The sequence below is a fragment of the Protopterus annectens genome, chromosome 5.part0, assembly GCF_019279795.1.
Source record: "Protopterus annectens isolate FY-2018-M chromosome 5.part0, PAN1.0, whole genome shotgun sequence".
Taxonomy (NCBI): Eukaryota; Metazoa; Chordata; order Ceratodontiformes; family Protopteridae; genus Protopterus; species Protopterus annectens.
Genome location: NC_056735.1, coordinates 977,278,583 through 977,286,230, shown reverse-complemented (window position 1 = coordinate 977,286,230; position 7,648 = coordinate 977,278,583).

The following is a 7,648-nucleotide window of genomic DNA, read 5'->3' as shown; positions in this document are numbered from 1 at the left end:
ACCATTATCCTTAAAGCTGAGGTGCAAATAAACTTTTATTATTTGCTGTTCTCGAATTGGTGGTTTGGTCATCATATGACTGCTTTGGACTGTTTAATGGACCTCATGGGATTGTTCAAATTAATGTGTTGTAATGGGTCCATTCATTGTACAAGTGTATTTGATATTTATACTTGAATTTTAATTAAACACTCCTTCAGGAGTTTCTTTCTTTTAATTATTATAATTACATTTTTATTAGTTTTTTCAGAATAGATTATAATCACTATTAAAGGAAGAAAGAATTGTATTATGCAATTAAATACAATAAAATGAAACCAAAACAAAAAAGGTATACCCTGTCCACCCTGCCACATAACCTTCATGCTACCAAAGGAAACAGAAGATGTATCAATTTGCAACAAAAAAATCACACATTTTCAATAACACCACTTTCTGAGGGAAACACTGATCTTGTGGCCATAGAAGTATTACAGACAGTAGGAAATGCTTTTATCGACTAAGGTAGCTATCAACAATGGTCCAATTAATTCAGCTTATGATTCATCTGTGAGAAAAAGAATCCAAACTGAAATTACCTAGAGTATTTTCTCTGTTGCATTTTAAATAAATTCACAAGTTTGTGTACCACCAGGGATGGATTACTGTGCAAGACCACCAAACGTGATATCAAGTACCAATGCATTTAAAACCAAGCCAACAAAATCAATAAATATTTTCCACTCCAGTCTGGAAGGACACCAGTAATCTCTAACATATATTTTGCTGGATAATTCTATTCCTAAAGTCACTTATTGAAGTACTACTATACCACCTCTAAAATTTAAATATATATTCTGTATTAAATGGAATAGTACATTTCTCTTTCCATTTATAAGATATTTTCATGGTGATATCATTAATTGGGATACTGAATATCTTTAATAGTTTTGAGAAAGATTTTTCCTAAGAATAATTGCTTATTGGCCAGTAAAATGTATAAAAAGGGAAATGACCTTCCTAATTCTCTTATAAATGGTATTTAGTTTAAAAATCAGATATGCTGAAGTCATGGAGAATTTACTGAAATTAAGAGGAGTGTTTTGAGAAAGGAATTTACTCATTTTCAATAATTCAATACTTTTGAGATTTAGCCTTAAATTTTTAGGCATCCATGCATATCAATGAATACGAAAAAAATGAAAACTAACCTGGAAGATCTGAATACAGTATTGTTTAGATAAATGTTCAATATTATGTTTATTTTGACAGAGGACAAATGATTCTAAGCAGGTTAAAATATGTGTTTGCTATATGATGTTTATTAGTTTGGCTCATTAGACGGCCACATCCATGTTCTACTGTACTAGGTTAGTTATTACTTGAAAGAAAGAAAGAAAGAAAGAAAGAAAGAAAGAAAGAAAAAGAAAGAATATGTTTAGGAATTTTGAGTCTGTAACCAAAACTCAATCGGAGTATAGTTAAAATATTCTAATGTATTCTCTGAGATCTTCCAATCCAAAAGCATTTAACCCAAATTGTTATAATCTTATTAGGATAACTTGGCTGTGGTGGAATAATTATATTTTGAAAAAAAAAGAGTATATTTTAAGGTTAATTACATTAACTCTTCCTGCAAAATAAATCTTAAGAAGTCCCCCATTTTGATGCTGACAACTGCATCTTAGAAATGATATAAACTGGCTGAGCTGAGGCAACACATTGCATTTCCTTTGAAAATAGGAACCCCCAAAATTTGAGTCTTTGTACTACTGACATAAAATAATAGCCACCATGAGTTTTGAAATAAAATAATAATTTTGATTTCTTTTAGTTGGGAATCATTTCAAATGCATCATGTACTAGACATGTCTCTTGTTTATAGACCGGTTTGTCTTTTGCATATCTGATCTAATGTGTCCCAGCAGTCTTCTGTTTTTGGGATTTGGATGAAGTCCTAGTGCTTTGTAATCTACTTAACTGCTACTGTGCGGATTTTCAGATAGAAGGATCATTTTGAAGAGGGACACTTAGATTCTACACATGATAACTGAGCACAGCCAGTGTGGATAACTGTTGCCTGCTTACCACTTAACACTTTACAATTAAGTTCAAGAGTCTTCTAGCAGCTTGCAGGAAAGGGCATTCAAAAATGATGTATCCCTAATATCCAACTGCATCCCTCTGACACCTCCAACATACATGAACTACATCTGGAGACATCTAGTAATTTGTTTTCTGTCATGTAGGAAGCTGTATGATGTGCGTTCCATGCAAAAAAAAAAAATCACTAGAGGGGTAGGGGCCATCCAAGATAAGAGCAGCTAGTGTTTAACTTTCTCCTCTTCTGTTAACTGATGCTGTACTAGAGGCCTTTGTTTGTTCTTATGTAATGTCCAGCTACAAACTTACAAGTACCATACTGGATTGGAACATGATTACAATTATATAGTGTTAAGAATTAACCACCTAGAGCTTAGTCTGAGAAAAAAAAACTTCATTTAGAACAGTGCAAACCAGGAATCTGATGTCACTCATAAGAAATCTTGCTCCTGTATATTATGTCCCAAATGATCTGTGTTTCCCAGCTTTCCACATATACAAGTGGGGTGTAAAAGGTTTCCAGTATTGTTTGAGGTAACTAAGGCTACGGAGCTAAAAGTACTGCTTGCTGCAATTTAGAAAGAGAAGTTACTTTTTGAGTTCGCAGTTGGTTTTAAGGACTGTGCAGCCGTACATAATTGTATTTTATTTAGTACTTATACATTTTCTGACTCTTGCCTCCCACTTGGATGAACATGTATGTAATCAGTCCATATTTCTTACACTGTAGGTCTGGACCAATCTGAACCCTATGGAATGATCCTGATTGCAGATGCAGTAGTAGTACCCTCTGTTGGGCTAGGGTTAACCCTTGCTTTCAGTAATATCATCTTTACTTCCTAAACCGTATATCCCTGCTCAGTCAGACTACAGGTGTCTATAACATCATCTGTAATGACTGTATAAAGAGGAAATGTGGTGGTACTGCTTTAATATTCCCCAACAACTACCACATTTCCCCGTACAATGAACCAATACCAAATTCAGTTCAGCATAGCTTCTTATTACTTTCCAGAAATTAAACTATTATAAACAAATTCTTCTTTACATCCTTCCTGCTGGCAATACAGCTATACTTTAAGATATCCTGCACTGGATATCCATAATGTTTCCACAAGAAATAATACAACTTTCCTGAATATCCTAAACAGCCTTGCACCTACTAGAAGGAAGAGACTAAAAACAAATAATGCAGTCTGGCTATCCAAAAAGAAATGAATGCTACAGCAGGATAGAGAAAATGCATGGAAAGAATGGCAAAAGTATAAAATATCACAATATCTTGAAAACATGTACCAAAAAGGTAAATTAATGAAGTCAAAAATATGCTTTAACTTTCAGAATAATAGTAAACACATCTCTAAAATTCTGGACAGACATTAAGGAAATCTTGCATCCTGACCACAAATTAAGTCCTAATCCCTCTCCCAGTAAGTCATCACTTGAAACTACAATATAATTCAGCTCTTATTTCATAGATAGCATAGCATCTCTTACCAAGGAATCCACAACATCTAATCCTAACCCTGCTCAGCAGCCACATATCACCACATCCACTTTCACCTTCAAACCTGTGCCCACATCCTATATAAAACTATTCTTAAAGAACTCAAACCATGTTGTACGTCAGCAGATGAAATTCCAAGCAAATACTTTAAAATAGCAGCCGATGGCATTGCCTACCCTGTCTCAATCCTTGTAAATAGGTCAGTCCAAGAATCCCATGTTCCTTTTCTCTGGAAAAAGTTGCACATATTCCCTCTGCACAAAGGAGGGAATTCAACAGACATTACTAATTTTAGACCTATAGCAGTCTTATTAACCCTCTCTAAAATACTTGAAAAATGTATTAAATAATTACTAAACTATCTCCTGCAGGAAGAACTCCTATCCCCCACATAACATGGCTTTTACCCCTCCCATAGTACTAACACTGTAATTCTTATCTCTATAGATACTGTCAATAAAACTAGAGATAACAGCCAACTATTCACCTCCTTATTTCTAGACTTGTCTAAATCATTCAGCATAGTTCATCACAGCAAATATATACTTCAAATATCCAGATTAGGTCTCTGTCAGCCCTCCCTTCTATGGTTCAAAGGCTACCTGTCCAATAAATATCAGTCAGTAAAATGGCACACCACCTTCTCCCCATACCCCCCGGTCACCAATAGTATACCACAAGGCTTTATCCACGGTCCCCTCCTCTTTACATGCTCATCAACACCCTTATCACATCCAAACAGCAGTCCTCCCTAATACAGTAGGGAGATGACTCCATAATCATTTGCACCTCTGACAACATGGCACATCTCCAAAAAATTACTCAGGAAACTTTAACAGCAACTGAAACATGGCTTTGTAACTCATGCTCAGTCCTAAAAAAAAAAAAAAAAACTAGTACTTTTTCTCCTAAATCCCTCCCCCATGGAAAAAAAAACAAAACAAAATCTAAAGTCTTCTGTCTTAGTAATACAACCATTGAAGTTTCTTCTCGTAGCTAATTATTAGCGATAATAGTGGGTGATAATCTTACATTAGACTGTATACAAAATTACATAAGAAAAACTCATCAAAAACTAAGGATGCTTTATAGAACCAAAACGTTTCTCACCAACACAACTAAAGCTACACTTGCCACTACTTATCTCCTTCCCACACTTCTTTTTGATGATCCCATCCTTACTAACCTTCAGGCATCACAAAAATCAAAACCTGAACAATGCTATAGCAAAGTTGCTAAATTTACAGCCAGTACCCCTTTTAGAGCCTATCGTTGTATAGAACTACCTCATCAACTAACATATACACAGCTTCTTACCAGCTATAAAATTATCCAGAATCCATCTGCTTGTCCAGCACTAAATAACTATATTTCTAGTCAGTCATTATGATCCAGTGACCAAAAATCTCCTGTTTGTCCACAAACCTATCAAATCTGCTGTGCATTGTCTGTACTCATACCGTGTTGCTAAGGCCTGAAACTCCTTATCTCTATCCATCAGATGAAAAGCTTCCCTCCCATCCTTCAAAAACATTGTGAAAGACTTCCTAGCCAAAAGCTGGCTCCGTTCTTGCTCAACGCCAAGATAAACTATATCCCTAAATACAAACAAATACCTATTTGTACCTCACCTCCTTACTCTCCCTTCTTTACGCACTTCCGTACTTCTGTCAATTTCTCCCTCCCCTGGCTGTCTCTCTAAATATACCATAAGTCCATTTTTTTCTCACTTTGTGTTACAATTCCTGTTTATATTATACTAAACTTTAGTTTATCTATAAACTGGCAATAATTTCTCTAGCTATTAAATCATTGTCATATAACTTGTATCTATTCTTAACCACTGATTATATATTATGTCTAATTTGGTTTAATTATTTAAACTGTGTTTGTTTTTTGTATTATTTTTAAAGACTGTAAAATTATTGTTATTAATTTTTTTTTAATACTTTGGAGCTTTTCTCCCTAGGCCTCCACCGAAAATGGGCTCCTATCCAGTTGGGCTTTCCCTGTAATCAAATATCAACAAAAATAAATAAATATAGATATAAGAATTACATATTATCAAGTAGCTTAAGATAGAGCACTGTCTTGGCACTGGTCCCTCTGTTTGTAAAAGGAAGTCTCGTCTGTTGTTACGGTATGCATCAAGAAGGTTTTGCAGGACAGTAGTACTGGGTACTGCCTCTAAAAGTAGCCTACAATGAGAGGGAAAAGGCTACCAGTCATGGATTCTACTCTCCATTTTATGGAATGTTTTGTCTGTAGTACACAGGCATCTCTAGCACTTCAAATTCAGGGTTACTCTGTTGAGAGAATAGTCATGCCTGATTTAAAAAGGATGAAAAACTTTGCAGAAGAATTGCTTCTTCCTTAGGAAAAGGATCCATGTAGTACTTACAAAACTATTCAGAGGTGCCAAGCATGCCATACTGATGCCGTACAGTGATGTAGAAGACTTGGCAAACTCCTTTGCCTAAAAAAATCAAGGTAGCAAATAAATGAGTACATTAAGGTCAACGTGCAATACTGTAGTTTTAGCTTCTTTACAGCCATGTAAAATTTGTTAACCTTTTATAATTTGCATTCTAAATTAAAAGTATTTTTAAGAAAAAAAAATTGGAAACTCTATCTGGAGTTGTTTGATAATGTTTGGCCATTTCATTAATAGCATCAGTTCTTTATGACAGGAGAACTGAACTCTATTTGGCAATGATTGGAAGTAACAATGGTTGAAGATTTGTCCTTAAAAAATGATAAGCATTTCACTCAAAGACACCTGTAGTCCAAGTGTGGTTCTAAAAAGATTTGCTAACTCTACCTCTGCTTTTCACGAAGGTCTGATAGTTTATTATATAATGCATGCACTCATTGTGCTCCTAGGGGGACAGGCCTTATTGATGACAGTCTACTTTCCAGGAAGTAATGATCCATGACTGCAGTGAGACTTGTGTGATGACACTTACCTCATCAGCAGGAAGGGGTAGATTCACCTTCTGGATATGGTGCTGAATGTGGAATGCCTTGCAAGCTATATTTAAAATGAGTAGTGTAGAAGGCAAAATGGAACTCATTATATGCTAAGCTCTCAACTTGTTTGTACTTACAAACCAAAAAGTAAAAGTTTACACAGGTAAACCATTTAGTAAAACCTGCAAGAAAGACCTAGCACAGCTTGAATCTACAGTGGGCAAATACCCTAAACTTCCTAAAGTGAAGGTCATGGAATACATGCAAATGACTCATTAATGATATACCAGTGTTCAGGTACATGGCTTCTGAAACCCCATGACTTTTTACTTTTACTTTTTTTAAGTCTTTACTGATATACTGATCATTCAAGCCAATAAAACCATGCTCCACTAGCTTTCAACATGCCATGTTTTCTCCCTTTTCTGCATTTGCCAGTACTGCATAATTTTACTTATTTATTTATTTTTATTTTTTTTATTTTGTTTTACATTTGTTTACTGGGAAAGTCTGAATGGGCTGAAGACCCATTTTCAGAGGAGGCCCATGGAGAAAAGCTCCACACAGTAACAATAAATATAGTTTATACATAGTGATGATTTTTATACAATGGAAGAAAGCATAAACATAGATATAGTAATTAAGTACTAATGCGATCAGTAATAAGAGACAGGATTTCACAATTTCTATGAACTTACAAATATTACAGATAGCTTAGATTTAGTAGGGTAATTATTATAACCATAGTTAGTAGTGGGTTAGAAGAATATAAAGTATGAGAATTACAGTTAGTATTAAAGAAAAGAATTAGTATAGTCAAGTTATTTTATAATCACTTTCTGTTCAATAGTAATAAAGGAGAGGGTAAAGGAGCAGTGAAGGAGAGAGGTCAGTCTGACTGCCTTTGGCGAGGGGTAGGTAGGGTAAGGGAGAAAGGTGTACAAATTCTTAGATAAAGTATTTTTATGAGGAGGGGAGAAGTGGTAGTAGTTGTTCATAGCTAGCCTGGACTGTTACATGACCAAAGCCATGAGTCTGTTAAATAACTTTTGAATAGTGTTTTGAATTGAGTAAGATTAGTAGTGGCTT